This window comes from Pinus tabuliformis, chromosome 1_1 (assembly GCF_031772625.1).
Source record: "Pinus tabuliformis cultivar Carrire ecotype Pingquan chromosome 1_1, CPIR1, whole genome shotgun sequence".
NCBI lineage: Eukaryota > Viridiplantae > Streptophyta > Pinopsida > Pinales > Pinaceae > Pinus > Pinus tabuliformis.
The window spans coordinates 514,719,254-514,740,605 of NC_142297.1; the positions used below are offsets into that span (position 1 = coordinate 514,719,254).

The 21,352-nt window shown below is 38.7% G+C and overlaps 1 pseudogene; it reads left to right on the plus strand.

The window, feature by feature from the left end:
• Positions 1 to 46: 46 nt before the first annotated feature.
• The window catches only part of LOC149214046 (glutamate synthase 1 [NADH], chloroplastic-like), a 55,329-nt pseudogene continuing 34,023 nt past the window's right edge, over positions 47 to 21,352 (plus strand).

Below are 21,352 nucleotides of genomic sequence, written 5' to 3' on the forward strand. Positions count from 1 at the left end.
TGCACAGAATCAACTCATTGATGAAGCCCTAAAGTTATTTAAGGAAATGCCTCAACGGAATGTGGTCTCATGGAATGCCATGATTGCAGGATTTAGACAGAATGAGCATTGTAAGGAAGCCCTGAAGCTATTTTTTGAAATGAAATTGATGGGCATAAGAGCTAATTCAAAAACATTTGTTAGTCTTCTTCCAACTTGTGCTGGCTTGGAGCAGGGTATGGAAATCCATCAAGAAATAATTCAAAATGGATTTCAATTTCGATGTTGTGGTGATGACTGCACTTTTTGATATGTATGATAGGCAAGTCATGGTAATTATTAAGAAAAATGCATCATAGAGACCTCATGTCATGGAATGCAATGATTACAGGTTATACACAGAATGGACTTGTTCAGGAAGCCCTGGAACTCTTTAAGGAAATGCCTGATGTGAATGTAGTCTCATGGAATGCATTGATAACAATATTTGCATAGAATGGGCATGGTGCAGAAGCCTTGGAGCTTTTTCAACAAATGTAATCCACAGGTATGAAGCTAGACTCAAAAACATTTGTTAGTATTCTTCTAGTATGTGTCAATTTAGAAGCTTTGGAACAGGGTACAGAGATCCATGATAAAATAGGTAGAAATGGATTCATGTTTGATGTCATGGGGGTGAATTCCTTGATAGAAATGTATGCAAAATGTGGGTGCATTCATAAGGAAGTTGAATTATTTGAGAAAATGCCTCAATGAGATATAGTCTCATGGAATGCAATGATTGTAGGATACACAACAACGAGATATAGTCTCATGGAATGCAATGATTGTAGGATACACAATGCATGACTAGGGCAAGGAGGCACTAAAACTCTTTGAAAAAATGAACCATTATGGGATGAACCCGAATCATGTGACCTTAGTGTTTTATCTGCATGCAACCATGCAAATTTAGTTGATGAAGGCTATAAATATTTTTACTACATGAGAGAACATTATCAGATCACACCTACAATGGAGCACTATATATATGTGTATGTTTGACCTTCTTGGCTGAGCTAGCTGTTTGTATGAAGCACAAGACTTTATCAATAAAATGTCAATAAAACTTGATGCAATTATATGGAGTTGTTTGCTCGGTTCGTGTAAACTACATAATAATATGAACCTAGTAGAATGCATGGAAAAATGTCTTTCTGAGCTAGACCCTAACAATCTAGCCCCTTATGTGCTTCTCTCAAATATTTATGTTTCAACTGGCAGGTGGATTAACATTGAAAGGGTATAAAAAATGATGAAAGATAAAGGCCTAAAAAAGACTCCTCAGTGCAGTTGGATTAATATCAATAGACAAATACATGTTTTCCTTACAACAAACAGATCACATGCACAAACAAAGGAAATCTATTCAATTTTATCTTAGGAGATGAAGGTGGTTGGGTGTCTTCTTAACAAGAGGTTTGTACTAAATTCTATGAAGGAGGAGAAGGAGAATTTTTTTTCTACAATAGTGAGAAGCTTACCATTTCATTTGGTTTGTTAAACACATCTCCTAGAACAACCATTCAAATTGTCAAGAACCTCTGAGTATGTGGTGATTGTCACTCTGCACCCAAATTAATTTCCAAGATTGTTTCCTACAAAATCATTGTGAGGTTACCATCATTTCAAGGATGGAGATTGTTCATGAGGAAATTATTCGTGATGCTAAGTGGAGCAAGATATAAGAATAAGCTTGAATTATATCCTTGTATGAAGAAATAAACTATACAAGGTAATGTTTGGATATCTGGTGTGTGATGTTGTTCTTTGATTGGCAGAATCAATATGTGGATTAATTGTGGAAATTCATTGCCTACATCTACTAATGGCACATATCTTCCTAACCATTTAGCAGGATGATGATTGTTTAGATGCCATATTTATCGATCTCTAAAATCTTTGCTAGACAAGAGGCTTGAGTATAATGTGAACCTCTCAAGCCATACCGATAAATAGGAACATGAACATGGAACAGACCCTGAATAAGGGATATGCAAAGAGAGAATTGGGGTTCCTAGTACACCTAAAGTTTCTGTTGAAGCTTGAGCTTTTCCATATTAAAACCAAATAATATTTTCCGCAACATTTCTTCTATTTCCGTATGGCCTGCATTTGACTCTTTGAAGTGATTATATGAGCTAAATGAACCATGTTACTATAATGACTCAATCACTCGATCTCTCCATCCAAGCGATGGTGATTTTTGTTTTTACATATATAAGTGCTTCTGCATGCGAATGAGAATGTCACTGCTCTGTCACTGCGAATGAGAATGTCACGGGTCATAGGAGTCAACGGGTCTGGTGAGGAGGAGCACTTAGAGCCACTGACTATGGGAGGGTGGACGAGGTTCCAGACTGAAGAGGAGGTGCGTACCTCTAGACTGCAGTCACGTCAGAGAGAGACAAAGGGATTCGACTGTGCATAGGAGTGTGAGGGGACCAGAGTAACAAGGAGTTGACGTCGAGTGTTAACAATGCGAGGGACCAGTGTGTATGCTGATTCGAACTGGTGGGAGCGCTATTGTAAACTGTGATATGGAGTGGTGGTCATTCCTCCTTCAAAGCCTGTCGTGAGTTCGATATATGGATTCAGTTATGGTATGGAAGGCGAGGTCAATTGGGAGGAGTCGACTATGGAGAGGTGTCGAGACCAACAGCCCAACCAAGGTGCCAAGGTTGCGGGAGTTCAGGCCAACCGTGCTTTGGTATGGATTGTGCAGGTATAATGTATGGAAGGGAAGAGTATGGGAAACGATGCCCGATGGTAAGGGGTTGAGTGTGGTATATGTTGGTATAGTTTGAGTGGGAGGAAGTAACTAGGTTGTATGAGAAACCACTGGGGTAGCACAGGTGTACAGGAGCAACCAAATGCATACAAACACATTCAAATGCATACAAGATGCAGAGAATGGAGCAATGGAAGAGGTGTTAGTTCTACAAAATAGGCAGAACAGGAGGGAGTTACAAGGGAAAAAAAGATAAAATGGAGCTGGCTCTGATACCATGTCAGGCTAGGAGGTAACTCCTCAAATGGATTATTGTGTATTGCATTAAGACTGATCATGAATATATACATGGAGGGAGAGACTCTTGGGCTTCATCTCCCAGTGTCTCTTCATTTCCTATTCTCCTTATTTTCTATTTACACTATTTTACACAAATTCCCTAATCCCAAAGATTAGGTGCCAACACAATCAATCACAAAAGCATTCCTTAAATAGAAAACTCACTAATTTTAACCATTCAAATTGCCTTTAATAGAAGGAATGAAGGCACAAGTTTAATCATTGTTTTGGTGAGCATGAGTTGGTGAGACCAAGCAATAGGAAGCACAAGTTTGTGCGTGTTTCTTGTGAGAGGAAGAGTGTGCAAGAGAATCTTGTGCACGGGTTGGTAGAGGGTGGTAGAGATCAATAGTCTTGCAAGGGTTTCAAGCTTAGATCAAGCAAGAAAGACAAGTGTGTCTTTCATATTTTGTAAGAGATCAATTACTCAGTTTTTGCTATCAATAAAATTCTCATCAAGCAGAGGGTTTTTCCCAGTTGGGTTCCCTACTAAAAAAATTGTGTCTTGAATTGTGTGACCATGTTTTATTTTTGTTCCTAATTCTGCTACAAATTGAGTAGAGAAATTTTGTGTTTGTAAGAAAAGAAAATGTTTTTCATATTGTTCTTATCAACAGATCAGAATTTCATGGAAATTCTACATGGTATCAAAGCTCTTGGAACAGATTTAAGATCATCACAAGTGCATCACACAAGGAAAAGGAGGTTTGTGGCAGCCAAGTCACTTAGGTATTGGTTTGAAGTGAAAGGAGGCCGAGATAGTATTTCTTCTTGTGTTTCAAGACAGTCGAGATTGGGTAGGTGGTGGTTGTGTGACAAGGTTGAAGTCTGGAAGGTTTTTTGCGCAAGATTAGTGAGCATATTCTCTTCAGAACAGGTTGCAATAGCTCTGTGTCTCTTAGAAATAGACTGATCTCAAGTAACAAAGATTTGGGAGGGTCGTAGGGCCTCAAAAGAAGTTTCTACAGGGGTCGAGTAGAACCCAGGAACAACGCAAGTGGAAAGGGTGATAGAAGAAGGCTCAGCGCAGGTGTTGAAGGCAATAGCAAGCTGAGAGGAGGGTTGTAGTAGTTGCTACAACAACCCTAACCAGGGCCAAAGGTTGTTGACACTTGTACAAGCACATGTCCGGAAGAATTGAGAAAGAAGTTGATCCTTTAGGTGTGATATTCCACCTTTCAAGTATCGTGTTGATGTTAGGTTGGTAGAGGTCATGTTTGGACAGAAGTGGGCAGCTCATGTACATGTTGGAACACTGTTAGAGGGCTACCAGAAGAAGCCCTAAGTTCAATCCTTGTGAAGGACTACAAGACTAATTGGAGAGGCTGAATTATTTGAGCACTAAGTACAACTTCTTATGAAGGACTACAAGACTATTAGTGGGCCACTTTTTTAGAGAGCTCTTAGGGGAAGCAATATGTCTTACCAAGGGTTGAGAGAAGATCACTATATAGAGGGAGCATCGAACTTCATAGCTTGGAAATGGAGTACCATGATAGTGCTGGAAGATAATGAGGTGGGAGAGTACATCAAGCATGCTATAGTACCACCTCAAGACCCCCAACAATTGGCCCAACATAATAAGAATGATATCAAGGCAAAGATGATCATTCTAGAAGGGGTCAAAGATCAAATAGTGCCTCGTATCCATGAGAAGAAGACATCATATGAGATGTACAATACAATCCTAATCAGAGTACCAGTGATACCATGAATCTTACTCTTAAGGAGAAGTTGAGGAGTATCTGGATGAGAAAGGATGAGCCCATCGTCCCATATTTGACAAGGTTCACTCAGGTATGAGATGAACTAGGTGGGGTGGGCGAGGTTGTATCTAATCATGGTCTTGTGGGTTTTGCCTTACTTGGACTTCACAAGTCATCAAAAGGGTTCCAGGATGTTGTTAGTGGGAGAGAGAACTTCCTAAAGTGGGAAAGGTTTTTGACTAAATACATACAGGAAGAGATCTGAAGAGGAAACATAGAAGGGAGATCAGTTATGATAGAGGATGAGGAGAACTATGCTCTGGCAGGAAAGGGTAGCAAGGCTAAGAGCAAGAAGGGCCAAGGAGAGGTTGGGTCCAATGAGAAGGGCAAGAAGAAGGATCTACGTAATATCAAGTGCTTCCATTGCCATGAGTTTGGACATTATGCTTCTAAGTGTGTTGGTAAGAAGAAGGGGGTCGAGAAGGATCATGTTGTTGCATCAACGAAGGTACATGACTTTTCTACCCAGTTCAAGAAGGATATCTCATTGATGTCTTGCATGGAAAGATCAACAGATAACAATATGTGGTATATTGATTCAAGAGCTTCCTTCCACATGACTGGGAATAGGAAGAGTTTCAGCCACCTGAAGGAGAAGGACATACAGGTTCAGATTGAGCTAGGAGATGATGGTCAGTATGCAACTAGAGGAGTTGGTACTGTCAGCTTTCATAGGGAGTCAGGTAATTCCTTTCACCTCAAAGATGTTCTTTATGTTCCAGGATTGAGGTAGAATTTTGTTTCGATAGCCACCCATGAGGACAAGGGATATGAGGTCATCTTCAGCAGAGGTAAGGCATGCCTCCAACACTTAGCTTTTGGATGTAAGAAGTAGATAGGTTTGAGGGTGAAGAATCTCTACAAGTTGCAGGTAGAGACAGGTGTAGCCTTGAGCAACAAGGCAGGTAGTGCATAGAGCAGAGAAGTGATGGTTGAGCGAGCACAGGATAGAGCCCTCAAGATGGAGCTGCAACCAATATCTCAGTTTCAGTCTAAGCTAGTTGGAAATTGGGCTGACCAGTAGGATGATGATGATGAGTACCATATCCCAGGGTGAGTGGAGGTAACCACTCAGTCAGAGACTTCCAGTATTGGGAGAGTTTGAGCCAAGTGGGCAAAGGATTTGGTTATGGGAGATCTGAAGAGATTTGAGCCTCCCAAAATCAAGAAGCAACCACAGGGATACACAGGGTACATGGAATTTATGACTAAAGTGGTGGACTCGCAGAGCATGGTGGGAAAGAGCAGGTCTTCAAAGAAGGTTCCACAGAAGAAAGCAGGGAATTCTTCTATTTCAGAGGGAACAACTGCAACAGTGAAGAACTTGGTAGAGTTGAAGATAGATCCAAGTGGATGAGGTTCTTCCAGGAACACCTTCCTCACTAAGAGGGAGTGTTGGAAATATTAGCAAGAAAAGGGTTCCTTGATTTGTGCCTTAATCATAGGAGCCAAAACAAGTTCCTTATTGTGCATGACTCGAGTTCCTAAAATGTTGTTAATGTTCAACGTGGAGGGTCTATTGGTGGTAGGCCACCATCTATTCATGTGGATGAATTTATGGCTAGACAACATGAATGCCAATAGCCAGTAGCTTCAGCTGGTGGAGACCTGCAGAAACCTATGCAAACACTGCCACCTGAGACTGAGAGCAGTGTTGATAAAAATACTAAATCTAGAGAACTGAAGTCTCACCTTGAAGGTGACTTATAGGAAATCAATATTAAGTTGGAAGTTGTTTCTGAATCAGAAGACTTGTTGAATCAGAATCAATTTTCCTTTTGATTCAAACCAATATGAATCAAACCATCCCCCCTTCCTCACTCTTTCAAGCAACATAGTTGGATCCTTTTAATAAAATTAGTTTGGATAGTACCCCAGTTCACTAGGATTACTATTTCTTTTTGTGAATTCAAACAACCCCCCTCCCCCTCTTTCAAGAAGCATAGTTGGATCCTTCTAAGAAAGTGACTTGGAGAGTGCCCTAGTTCCCCAAGACTAGTATCATTTTTATATTCCAAACCATCCCCTCCCCCTCTTTCAAGTAGCACAGTTAGATCCTTCTAAGAAAAGCAATTTCAAGAGTGCCCCAGTTCACCAGGACTGCTATCAGTGACATAATAAAGAGATATAATGTGATGATTATAAATTTTTAAGGTGCTAGTGAGGACCTTCCAAGCCACAATTGGAAGATGGGTGCCTAAGATAAGCATGGAGTTATGCTTAAGACCTGAGCTTTGTCAGGGAAAAGTAAAAAAAAAACAAATATATGACACCTCAGACACTAGAAAATTGTAACAATATTGAACTGAGGTCTCCAGACCTAATGAGTACCACTCTTAATGGCTTGCATTCAAGGTAAGGGAAAACAAAACATGCAGGAATGAACACATAATAATACCACTAATTTGAAACCTTCACTTAGTAATTTTTCAAAAACATGGACACCTATCTTATAAAGTTATTTTTGAGACAAAATTTTAAAATGAAACAACAAATAAACAAACAAACAACTTACTAAGGATCCAGAAGACTTAAAGCATCCATATCCACTATATCCACTATATCAAAAGTGTTGTCCAAATTTCTGAAATTGAAGTTGATCTTCTCTCGAGATCGTTTGAGGATTTGAAAATGGAACATCAAGTTGTTGCCCCACAGAGGAATGAAAGGACATTAATTCTGCTGGTAAATTATACCCACCAACATTGTTGGGTGTAGGTGTCCTCGGAGGAGGATGAACATGTGTTAAAATTGGAAACTAGGGCCAAAATCCATGTGGGTCATCTTATTAATGGCAGCTGATATTTTTCTTGGATCCCTCTCATCGAGAGGTGTAGGATTGATCTAAAGATCATCCGATTCCAATAAGTATTCATGGAGATATGAATTTATTTATGTTATGGGACAATTCATCAAGGTCGACTAGCAAACAAATAAACCCCACTTGTGCTAAACGCTTTAGTATAAATAGAGGTGGCCTTCAAGTCATTTCTACACACTCACTTGGGATCTCTTCCTCTCTACTTGTCTTTGGGTTTTAGTAGGAGGAGAGATCCTAAGGGATAACGCTACCCTAATGGAGATCTACGCTACCCTAATGAAGAAGCCCTAGACACAGGAAGGAAGGGAGATCTAGCATGTTGAAGGGAGAGCCCTAGCCGCAGTCTTGAAGGAGATCTGGCCGCAGATCTAAGAAGCCCTAGCCGCAGTCAACAAGAGTTCTAATGCGCAACTAGAAAAGACCCTAATCTGTAGCAAAGAGGGAGCCCTATACGCAGCTAAGAAGAGACCCTAAGTCACAGCAAAAGAAGACCTAGCTGCAGATCAAAGAAGCCCTAACATAGCCTATGAAGAAGTAATAATACGCAGTCATGAAGGGTCTAAGGAGAGACCTTAAGACGCTATCAAAAAGGAAGCCTATACGCTATCCTAAGGGTGGTATGGATATACCCTAGCTGTAGCAAGCCTAGAAGAGAACAATGAGGAGTTAGGAGGCTATTCCAAGAGGTTGAGGAGCTGTTGAAGAGGGCCACAATCCATATCTTGAGGTTGAGAGGCAGGGGGATTGTTTTGGGGTGGTTAGGTGAAGGAATATCCCCTAGAAGGGTTGTCACAGCTAAGGGACAGCTTGTTGTAGCAAGCCACAGTAGATAAGGGGAGGTCGAAGGGTGGAATAGGGGTTCGAACAACCAAGGATTGCATCCAAGGCTTTCCTCCCCTCTTAGAAAGGCAACCATAGTTGTGGAGGGCTATTCTAGCCACATTTTGAAGGCTTTTTGGGTTGTTGTTAGAATTCCCTAACCAGTCTAGCAATGTAGCAAATAGAGAAGCCCCAAAATAGTGATGATGATGCATTGAAGTAGCATGAAGATGATATATTGCAGCAGCATGATGATGAATGCTGTAGCATGATGGGTACAATGATGAAGTGTATCATAGCATAATGAGGGGAAACACAATGGTGAGGTGCAACAGTATGATATAGCAAGTTCATGGTGCTGCAAGTATAGCACATTGGGACAGCAACATGATAATTAGTGCAGCAAGTACGATAAGCATGTAAGGGATAGAAAGCATGCTAGGGACAACAAGCAAGCAAGGGAAAACAAACAGGTAAGGTGCAACAAGCACATAGGTCAGTTTGGCAACATGGTGCAACAATGGCACATGATGGGTACAGTCATGATTGATGAATCAAGATGAGATGCATCATAGTGATGACGGGTACAGCATGGTGCAACATGGTGAGGTGCAACATGATGACGAAACATAGCACAACGATAGGTGAAGAAGTCACCTTGGAGAATCAGTTGAAGCAGTATGTCTTCAACTGATCTCATGTATCATCTTCTTAGAGATGATCTATGCTCTTATCTAGATAAGTCAAAGTGTTGACTTCTGTTGTAAATGTACTATATATCTCTCTCTCTGCTGAACTATTGAAGAACATATAAGAAGAATTGACAAAGGGTTTCCCCACATTTGGCTTTGTCCCTGGCTAGCACCACATCTTGTGTCCTCTTGTCTTGGCTTGTCTTCTACGATTTATATTTATGTTCTATCTATAGTTTACTTTAATTCTAATGTGATTGCTAATTTGGAAAAGATATTGAGATAACTATGAAAATTGAAATAAATTTCTCTAGCATAGAACATACCTAAACTTAACAACATGAGAATTCCAGTGGTTAGAATCCATATTGCATACAAAATCATAAATGCTCCAATGAAAGCTTGAATGAAATTTAAAAACTTCAGCAAAAACACCATGAATGCTCAGCATCCCTGGCACCCCATTTTCAGGAATCCTCTATCTTATAAACCCACTTTAGAAACAAGCTCAATTTCGCAAAAACAAGATCAGAGTTTGTGACACAAATACAAGATCCGTAAATTGCAAATCCAATTCAGAGAGGAGCCTAATTGGGTATAAATCGAACCAAAATTAGCATCCCAAGAGAGGATTTCCTGGTCATTCGCTTCAATCTGAAATGAAAGAAGATTGGTGGCAAGAATGCCATAATTGCATAAAAAAGTAAAGAATCACACAAATGTCCTCGACAAGATTTTGTGCCTCTTCCTGAACCACAATGAAGAGAAGGACGAGGGTTTATCCATTAATCCCTTTGTTTTTTTTGTTATAAAAATTTGATTTTGTTTGTGTTTGAAGTTCATGGGAATGAACGTTGCAATGCAAGATTGTAATCATCTAGTATTTCTAATTTTCCAATGTAATAAAGCAGACTAGAGATTAGTTTCAAACCTAGGATGTGTTGAGAATAGAGGTCAATCTCTAGAGAAGAGCACATTTGTGAATAGCTTATTTGTATTTGACATGCATCTTGGAACACTAATTTTGGATCACAGAGAATACTTTGTCAAATGACTTGAAAAATTGCAAACTTCTTCATTAATAAGGCAATATCAGAGAGTGGAACATATTTATCCAACAATTTTATCAAACACAAGAAGAAAAAGAAACATTAAATGGTAATAGAGTATAGCTTGTTAAAGGACATGAATGCTTTCAAAACTATGCCCTAGACTAAAATTTTCCAAGGTCAATATTTACCTCATAATTGAGGACAACTTGTTGAAGGACAGTGGTGCTTTCAAAACCACATCTTGGATGTGAATTCCTTCATGGCTACATCTTGTACTAAAATTCAGTAAGCTCAATATCTACCTAATGATTTTACAGAGTCAACAAAATTGAAAGGGCACTTTTACATCATATTTCAAACGTCTTGTATAGCAATACATAACAAAATTTAGTGGGTTAAATAAAAATAGAGTAATAAATTTCCCACTCACCAGGGTTGGGAAAAAATATTCAACGATCATTTGCAGGATCAAAAATTTCTCTGCATATTAATGAAATCCGCTCCTGCAAAACTCCTAGACCAGTTGCAAACTCTACAGGAATTCCTCCCTATAAAACATCGACTTCTACATAAGCAAGTGGCTCAAATGAATCCACAAGAAGTTGAGATTTATGAACTACAATTTCATGTTGTTCATCATGATCTTCTTATGGTTCTAGAAGCATAGCCATTACTAGATACCTCTTAGACTTGAAATCAAGAAGGGAGTTATATTCAAGTAACCAAAAATGAGCATCATGCAATGGTAAATGTTGAATAAGATTGTTTAAATCTAATCAGCATGCACTTAGCATCGATAGAAAATCTTCCATATCATCTTTGGAAAGATTAGGAATGGCATGAAGGCCCTTCCAAATGAAGAGGAATGGAGCCCAACCAAAAGGGAAATCCTCACATGTGTTTCCTCAGCTTTCATTGCACCAAAGGTTGGACTCGCCTAAGGGATCATTGCAACAACCTCCACTGACAACATCTCAATGCAAAGCACCCTCAACTTATCCCACAGGCAGGGGCCGATCTACTTTCACTCTTCTAGGAAGAGGCTGGCAATGGATTCAACAAGCTTGAGGATTTTATCGGAGAGAGGAGGCTTCAACCCATATGGGATCACAATGTGATGACAATTTCAGTTTTTGGATTTGGTTTCCATAGAAAAATAGTTTGGAGTGTCAAATTGGGCTCCAAATGGAATGTACAAAAGTGATCTTTGGTATTTATCTATGGCTTCATGTCTCAAAGTGAGAATGAGATAGTTTTTATAGTATAAATCAAAATCTAATCTGTACCAGAATGGTAGTCTCATGCTTTTAAAGATGAACTTAAAGTTGGGAATGACTCACCATGTTTTGAATATATCGAGAAGAAGACAACTGCTTCAGGAAGATAAATATTGCCAACGACAAGAAGAATAGATGTCTCCAAGTTTTTGAATGATAACAGTTCCTAGCTCTGGAAAACCCTGTAGAGCTACCTTATTTCCCTACAGAGCTATGGAATTTTAGTTATCTGGCACTAAACATAGTCTCTGTAAGTTGGCTGATAGAACTGAGACTCTCTCGAAGTCGATCACATGACCTGAACTTTGGATCAAACTGCATACAACAAGCACACCCATATCATTCTTGGACCAAACTCCATCACCAATTTCCGAGGCCAAAAATCGCGCTCCTCTGCATAGGGTTCGTTGTAATTTCCTGTTCCGATGGTAGTTTGACTCAGATGGTAGTTTAGAAAAAAGGTGAACTATGTTTACCTGCAGCCGTGATGCGGAGAAGAGAGATACGTGAGGCCAACAGATAGATATCTCGCTAGCTAGGTCCATATGCTGAGGTACAACATGAATAAATCTAGTCCTCAGTATCCTCCACTAGAATCACTTCCTGTCCATGAAAATTCGATTTATTCGATATTGCATCTGCCGCAATCAATGGACTGAATATTAGCATTCGATATTGGGTCTTCCACCATCAATGGACTAAAGATTTGATATTGGCTTTCGATCTTGGGTCCGATGGTAGTAAAACCATATCATTTTCCTGCATTATGGAAAATTTGTTGGGATATCATTTTCCCGCACTCTGAAAAGTTTGTGGTTGGGAGGGATGGATTGAAGATTCGATATTGGCTTTTGATCTTGGGTTCGATGGTAGTAAAACCATATTATTTTCCCTCGCATTATGAAATTTTTTTTGGTCCGATGGTAGTAAAACCATATCATTTTCCCTCGCATTATGAAAAAAAATTGGGATATCATTTTGCGGCACTGTGAAAAATTTGTGCTTGGGAGGGATATTGTTAAGCAAAATTAAAGTTTAAATTTTTTAAAAGTGTTAAATTTTCCAATGTTCAAAAAATAGATACAATGTTTTATTTACAATTTTACATATTTTAATTGTATTGGAGGATTTTACATATTTTAATTGTATTTGAGGATTTTACATGTTTTTGGTTGAGATATTAGGTAGTATTTATTATAATAATACAAATAAAAATAATTTAATTTTAAAGTTATGTTTTTATGTAATGAGTTTGTTATTAAAGTTTATAGAGGCAAAATGTGAGATGTTGGAAGGAAACAAGTGCTTTTAACCTAGTTGTATTGAAAACATTTAGGTGTTTTTACATATTAAGTGGGTAAAAATAAAATAGAGTATATAGTAAATGGATTTAATTAAAGTGTTAGTTTATTAACATTCATATGTCAAATTTGGAAGGAGTAGAATACACATCTTTCTTTAGGTTAAATATATTCAACTTGTTGCGCCAATGAGGTTGTAAGACCCTATGTTTTCATCTTGAGAAAATGGAGTTCTCTCCTAGTCATTCACATAGTTTAGGTTGTTATAAGCAAAGTAGGTGTTTTTCCTTAAGACGTGAACATTTCATTTTAAGTAGTGTGATAATGTGGTTTCAATAAAGCATTAAAATAGGGAATGAGCATGCACATTCGAGATGCTAGTGACATTAGGTTCTGCTTCAGGTATGAGTGCACGTCTAAGAAGACTCTAACAAAGGTTGAAGAGTTTGAATAGTTAGATATGTTGGAGGGTTGTAGTCTCAATTAGAGGTTTAGAAAAGTAATTTAAGCACCATGAGAAGTTGTGAAGCAAACTTAAGACATTTGACAAGTTGCACGAAGGAAATTTGGTAGTGGTACTAAGTGAACATTCTTTGATCAAAGTTCATACCCTCTCCTTAGCACTACCACTTTGCAAGATGAAGAAGAAATGTGAAATATATGTGCAACCAACTAAATAAGTTGGCAAGGTTGTTGCAACATATATAGGTGGTCATGTCATGTTGCAAAAGGAGGTGTTGGCCCACTCCCCTTTTCGATAATTTGTCAACCTTTGAATTTGATTCCTCGTGAATGTGATCAAATGATATGACCCTAAAGATTCTAATAAGCTCCATAATTTTAATCATCCTTTGATCCAATAAAGAAGTGTACAAGGAAGTATAACCATTCATCCAATCTAAAACAACCTTTGAATCCCCTATGACTTGTAAGTTTAGATTGTTGAAGTCACGCATTTAAAATGACTGACATAAACGACTAATTCATATTATTGTAGCTTTAATTAGGTAGTCATTATTTTGTTCCTAGACTAAATTAGTCATTCATGTTAGTCATTTTTAGTAGTATTACTTATTAGCTAGTCGTATATTTTAACTCGTGACTAAATTAGTCATTTATGTTAGTCGTTTTTAGTTGGGTCTCTTAATATTGCTAATTTTTGGTAGTATTTCACTTGGAAAAATTGTGGTGACTAACTTTTTTAGTCACCTAGTCACTAATTTCACCATTTTCTACTAGTGTATGATAGGAATTTCTGTTGAAAATAGCAACAAGAAATGCTAAAAATAGCATTGCTAAAGATAGCATTTCAGGATATTCCAATTTTAATTTGTCCTTGAATTAAAATTGAGAATTAAAATTATAATTTAGTCTCACCAGCTATTTGAAAAATAATTAATTAATTCATCCTGGATTAATTAGTTGGAGAAATTTAAACATGAAGTCTTTGTGAAGTCATGCAACAGTTATTCCTTTGATTGAGGAAGTTATCCCTTAGTTAAGGAGATAAGGATAAGTTGTATTTGAGTTGTAATTAGTTAGATCAGTTAACTGAGTTAAGTCTAGTTAGATTAGTTCCAAACAATTTGTGGAATTGATTGTGAGTTCAGTTAGTTAATGCATGCATGCATGAAACTAGTGTACTTTAGATAACTGAATATTCTTTCATAAATAACTCATTCATGTCAGTTCATACAAAGACCCAGTTGAGATTAAAGGCAGGGATAGTGTACTATCAGTTACAAGAATTTTCCTATAAGAAAATTTCTTGCATGCAGAAGGAATTCATTCATTGATATTTGCGTGGTTTTACAATGTGTTGGAGTAGTGTGTGAGATTAGTGTCACACAAGGTTACAGCTGGAGCACCCAGGGAAAACTGCACAAGGAAATAGGAGGCTTGGAAGGCAGAGGGAAAGGCATATGTGTTGTCTATTTTGTCTATGAGCAGCAGTGAGGGATTGTACTGAGAGCTGAGAGATGTGAGAGCTAAAGCTGTGTGTAATCCTAAGATATTTTCACTTGTATGATAATATAGATAGCAAGGTTTTTAGCCGAGGCTTTCCCCAGAGTATTCTTCTATGTTTCATGTGTATGATTTCTTCTTCTCTACTATATGTGTTCCGATTGATCTTGCTCAAATTGATTAAGCTTCCACAAAGTTTGATTGTAGAAGTATATCAAGTATTTTGTTTTAGTTACATTACATTATCAGGTGATCTACAGTGAGAATTTCTACATGGTGTCAGAGCAAAGGTGATCAAAGCAGAGAACAATATACAGAAAGAGGAAATTGAAAGTTTTGAAGTTCTTGATTGCAGGTACAAAATTGAATTCTTATCACACCTCAAAGTTCACCGATGGCATTCAATGGCTTGAGACTCGAGTATGCTCTAGATGGAAGCTCCAATTACATAGCATGGAAGGATCGCATGGAAGCAATATTAGAAGATAATGGTTTGAAGGATATCATTGATCAATAAATCCCCAAGCCAGTAGCAACTAATGCCTAAGAATTACTTGAATGGAAGAAGTGTGTGGCAAAGGTGAGGCATATTCTTCTAGAGGGATTTCGAGACCATATTGTCTTGAGTTTCCATGGGAAGGAGACTCCATTTTCAATGTGGAAAACATTGAAGGACCTATATCAGAACAGTAGCGACCAAAGGAAGATGGTGCTCAAGGACAAGCTTCGGAAAATCAAGTGGGAAAAGGGCGACACTATTTCTACATATCTAAACAAGCTCACCACCTACAGAGATGAGCTTGGTAGTGTAGGAATAATGACTGCTGAAGATGACATGGTGAGTCTTGCTCTCCTCGGTCTTCCAAAGAGCTGGCATAGCGACCAGGACTTAGTGAATGGAAGAGAGAAACTGCCAGATTGGGAATGATTGTGGTCAGATCTGATGCAGGAGGAGATTAGGAGGAGTACCAGAGATGGTTCTTCATCTAAGCATGATGATGAAGAAAATCTAGCCTTAGCCAGTAAGGTGAGGAAAGGGAAAGGGAAGGCTTCCCATTCCAAATCGATTTCTTCTCATCGTGGGAAGAATATTGACAAATCTAAAGTGCGATGCTTTAATTGTCATGAGGTGGTCCATTATGCAACTAATTGTCCATTCAAGAAATCCAAGAAGGGATCCTTGAAGGGATTAGAAGGTGAGGCACTGGCCTCTCAGTTCGAATTGGATTTTACCCTCATCACATGTATGGTTTCATCGATGGTGGGTTGTGTTTGGTATCTAGACAGTGGAGCCTCATTCCACATGACTGACGATAAGAGTTTGTTCAGTACCTTGGAGGAGAAAGACCTCAAGATGCATATAAAGATGGGCAATGATGGAAAGTAGGTGAAGGCACGATTGTGTTTCAGAGGGAGCATGGAGCTCCTCTCAGCCTGACTGATGTAAAGTATGTGCCTGGACTGAAGAAGAATCTGGTATCCGTCGCGATGTTGGAAGACAAAGGCTATGATGTATTCTTCATTAAAGGAAAGTTGTTCCTGAGACACATAGTCACGGGTTAGACCAAGAGGATTGGGATTCAAGTGAAGAATCTCTATAAGCTGGAAGTAGATGACTGTGCTGCATGGAGTTCGAAAGTAGAATTGGTGCAAAGCCAAGACATTGGCGAGTTATGGCATTGGAGGTTGGGCCACTTGCATCATGGGGCCTTGAAGATAATGCAGCAGATCTCTACAGGACTTCCCAAAGATAAACTTGAGCAAGTGGACACATGCAAAGGTTGTACCTTGGGTAAGTATGCAAAGTATTCCTTTCATGATCGAGACAGTCGAGCTAATGCAATCTTGGAGCAAGTCCAAGTCCATATAGATGTGTTTGGACCATTCTTGACAGCATCCACCACGAAACAAAGGTACTATGTGATTTTCATTGATGATTTTTCTCATAAGTGCTAGATCTATTTCATGCAGAAGAAGGATCAAACCTTCTCAAAGTTTTGTGAGTTCAAACCTTTGGTTGAGAAAAAATCAAGGAAGAAGATCATGGCCTTGAGAAGTGACAATGGTGGAGAGTATGTCTCTCAAGAGTTTAAGGACTTCTATGCAGCGGAAGGAATTAAACGGGTGTTGATGGCACTCCATAACCCATAGCAGAATGAGGTGGCTGCAAGGAAGAACAGAACAATTGTGGGGGTCGCTCGGGTGATGCTGCATGACCAAGGCCTACCACTTCATTTGTGGGCTGAGGCATGCAACACAGTGGTCTATTTGCAGAATAGAAGCCCGCATCGCATACTTGGGATGAAGACACAAGAAGAAGATTTCTCTGGGAAGAGACCAGATGTGAGTCACTTCAGGATCTTTGGCTCATCAGTATTTTTCCATGTGACCAAAGATGCCTGGAAGAAACTTGAGCTGATAGCTAAGTTGGGGATACTTCTGGGGTATGCTGATACACCTCACAGCTATTGGGTGTACATGCCTACCAGTCGGAGGACAGTGGTTCGCAGAGATCTTAATTTTGATGAGCAAAAGGCTGTGTGAGCTTCCCTTGAGAGGGAGCTCCAAATACAGCCCGTGGAGGAACGTTTGGTTCCTAAGGAGGAGGAGCCTCAGACTAATGTGGAGCAATCGCATGCAGAGGTTCCAGGAGTGGAGACATCCACTCAAGCAGAGTATTCCAGAGATGGGTGGAAGCGCACAAGGGAAGCTAACAGATTGTTGTCGGATGCGAGAGAGAATTTGGGAGAACCATCTTCTTAGCGCAGACGGAGGAGGTCACCTGATAGGTACACTGGATACATGGCCCTTGTTGGGGAATGTGTTGAGACCAAGCCATATTCCTTTGAGGAAGTAGTGCAGTAGCTGATTTGGGTTGATGCTATGGTGGAGGAGTATGACTCCATAGTTCGGAATAGTGTTTGGGATGTGGTTCCAAGATTGGAGAACAAGTCAGTTGTGAGTTCCCGTTGGATTTACAAGGTAAAGCAAGCTGCTGATGGTAGTGTGGAAAAGCATTAGGAAAGGTTTATTACCCATGGCTTCTCATAGGTAGAGGGGATCGACTATGTTGAGACTTTTTCTCCTGTAGCAAGGTACTCATCTATCAGATTGATTTTGGCACTATCAGCACAAATGGGTTGGAAGATCCATCAGTTGGATGTGAAGACTTCCTTCCTCAATGGCAAGATTGAAGAAGAGGTGTACATAGAGTAGCCGGAAGGTTTTGAGACCTTCGATCATGAGTCGTATGTGTACCGACTCAAGAGAGATTTGTATGGGCTGAAGCAAATGCTCATGCTTGGTACACTAGGATTGAAAACTACTTCACTGGTTTGGGCTTCACAAAGAGTGAAGTGGATGCGAAATTGTACCACATCATGGTGGAAGGTACACAAGTAATCATTGTTCTTTGTGTTGATGATCTGATATTAACAGTTGATGATCATCTGATCATGTCCTGCAAGGAGGACCTTGCAAGAGAGTTCGAGATGAAATACATGGGTTTCATGCACTACTTTCTAGGCATGGAAGTGTGACAGAAGGATGGGGAAGTGTTTGTGTCTTAAGGCAAGTATTTTAATGAGATACTCAGGAGATTCCACATAGATAAGTGCAAGCCCATGCAGACTCCTCTAGCAGGTAACTGGAGGAAGGAGGATGCTACTTCGGGAGAGGTAGTAGAAGATACTATGTATCGGCAGCTTGTGTGTTCACTGATGTATTTAGTGAAAACAAGACCAAATTTGTGCTATGTAGTGAACCAGCTGAGTCAAGGTATGGTTCAGCCTACCAAGTTGTTTTGGAAGGCAGCTAAGCTTGTTTTGAGATACCTCAGAGGCACATCTCAATATGGATTATGGTACAGACGAATAGAGGGAGTGAAGCTACAGGGCTTCACTAATGCAGATTAGGTAGGGAGTCCATTAGATCAGAAGAGCACATCAGGAGGAATTTTCAACCTTGGTTCAGCTGCAGTTTCTTGGTACAGTAGGAAACAGAGGTCAGTTTCACTCAGCTTAGCAGAGGCTGAATACATGGCTGCAAGTAAGGCAGCATGTGAGGCCATTTGGATGCAGAAAATTCTAGTTGGTTTGTTTGATCATAGGATGGATCCAAATGTGATCTATTGCGATAATTAGAGTTGTATCAAACTCTTTGAGAATCCAGTATTTCATGACAGGTCCAAGCACATCAAAATTAGGTACAATCGTCTTCGAGACTGTGTGGCGAGGAGGATCATGTTGTTGCAGTATGTTTTGATCGAGGAGCAAGATGCTGACATTTTGACTAAGGGATTGTCAAATCATGAATTCGAGTTCCATAGAGACAAGATTGGGGTGGTAGATAATCCTTTTCTTGTTGAGAGGGAGTGTTGAAAATAGCAACAAGAAATGCTAAAAATAGCATTGCTAAAGATAGCATTTCAGGATATTCCAATTTTAATTTGTCCTTGAATTAAAATTCGAATTTAGTCTCACCAGCTATTTGAAAAATAATTAATTAATTCATCCTGGATTAATTAGTTGGAGAAATTAAAACATGAAGTCTTTGTGAAGTCATGCAACAATTATTCCTTTGATTGAGGAAGTTATCCCTTAATTAAGGAGATAAGGATGAGTTGTATTTGAGTTGTAATTAGTTAGCTCAGTTAACTGAGTTAAGTCCAGTTAGATTAGTTCCAAACAGTTTGTGGAACTGATTGTGAGTTCAGTTAGTTAATGCATGCATGCATGAAACTAGTGTACTTCAGATAACTGAATATTCTCTCATGAATAACTCATGCATGTCAGTTCAGACAAAGACCCAGTTGAGATTAAAGGTAGGGACAATGTACTATCAGTTGTAGGAATTTTCCTATAAGAAAATCTCTTGCATGCAGAAGGAATTCATTCCTTGAGATTTGCACAGTTTTACAGTGTGTTGGAGCAGTATGTGAGATCAGTGTCACACAAGGTTACAGCTAGAGCACCCAGGGAAAACTATGCAAGGAAATAGGAGGCTTGGAGGGTAGAGGGAAAGGCATATGTGTTGTCTATTCTGTCTATGAGCAGCAGTGAGGGATTGTACTGAGAGCTGAGAGTTGTGAGAGCTAAAGTTGTGTGTAATCCTGAGAGATTTCCACTTGTATGATAATACACATAGTGAGGTTTTTAGCTGAGGCTTTCCCCAGTGTATTCTTTTGTGTTTCATGTGTATGATTTCTTCTTCTATGTTATATGTGTTCTGATTGATCTTGCTCAAATTGATACATCCTCAACATGTCCTCTAGTATCATGTCGACCCTCTCTGTTTGTCCATCTGTCTGTGGATGATAAGTTGTACTAAAGGCCAACTCTATACCTAAACCTGCAAACAACTCCTTCCACAACTTGGAAGTGAACATCACATCCCTATCTAACACAATCTTTTGTGGAACACCATGCAATCTCACCACATCTTTGATGTGAACTATGCTACATCATTCGCTAAGTATGTAGACTCGATTGGAACACTAGGAAAATATGAGAGATTAGTGACTAAACGACTAAAAAAGTTAGTCACCCCAACTATTTCAAGTGAATTACTACTAAAATTAAACAATTTTAAGTGACCCAACTAAAAACGACTAACTTAAATGACTAATTTAGTCTAGGAATAAAATAATCGACTAGATAATAAGTGACCTAACTAAAAATGACTAATTTAGTCTAGGACTAAAATATATGACTAGATAATAAGTGACAAAATTAAAAATGATTAACATAAATGACTACTATAGTCCAAGAATAAAAATATGACCAACTAACAAGTACAACAAGTATATGATTTAGTCATTTATGCTAGTCTTTTTTAATTGTGTCACTCCGGAAATGGAACATTGCAATTTTGATATTGAAGTGTTACATTTCACTAAATTTTGACACTGCAGATGGATTCAGAGATAAAGGGGGTCTCTGAATCCATATGCAGTGTTAAAATTTAGAGACAAAGGGGTTGCTTCCCCACATTCATGGATGACATCCACAATAAACATGTTAGTGTGGACTGACACACCTTACTCAAGAGATTTGATCTAGGCATTTGATAGTGTAAAACTAGCCAAATACCCATCAACATTGATAACAAATTGTTTAGCTAACCCTTATTTTCCCTGCGAAAATACTAAAGAGTTACTTTTCCACATTTGTGAATACATGTTAAAAAGAATTATAACCAACTTAATCACAAATTAATTATAAATTTATTGTTACATGTTACTCTGCTTTGATATAAAAGTGCATGTTTAAAAATCTCTTCAATGAAATGAATGTTTGAAAATGTAATCATAAAGGAATTATGTAAATTATATTATTCACTTAAAAGAAAGGTGAAAATATTCTAGAAAACATACAAGCATTATAAATCTTAAAAATATCTTAAAAGACAAATTAATCTATTTTTCCATTTTCTTATTTTACAAAAGAATATTTTTTTTCTTATTTTCCAAGAAAAATAAAAAAATCTCTTCAAATTCACAACTTCATACTTGTTTAAAAAGATAAAGACTCTTCAATATCTTAACACAAATCAAAGTGGTGGAGGGAAAAAT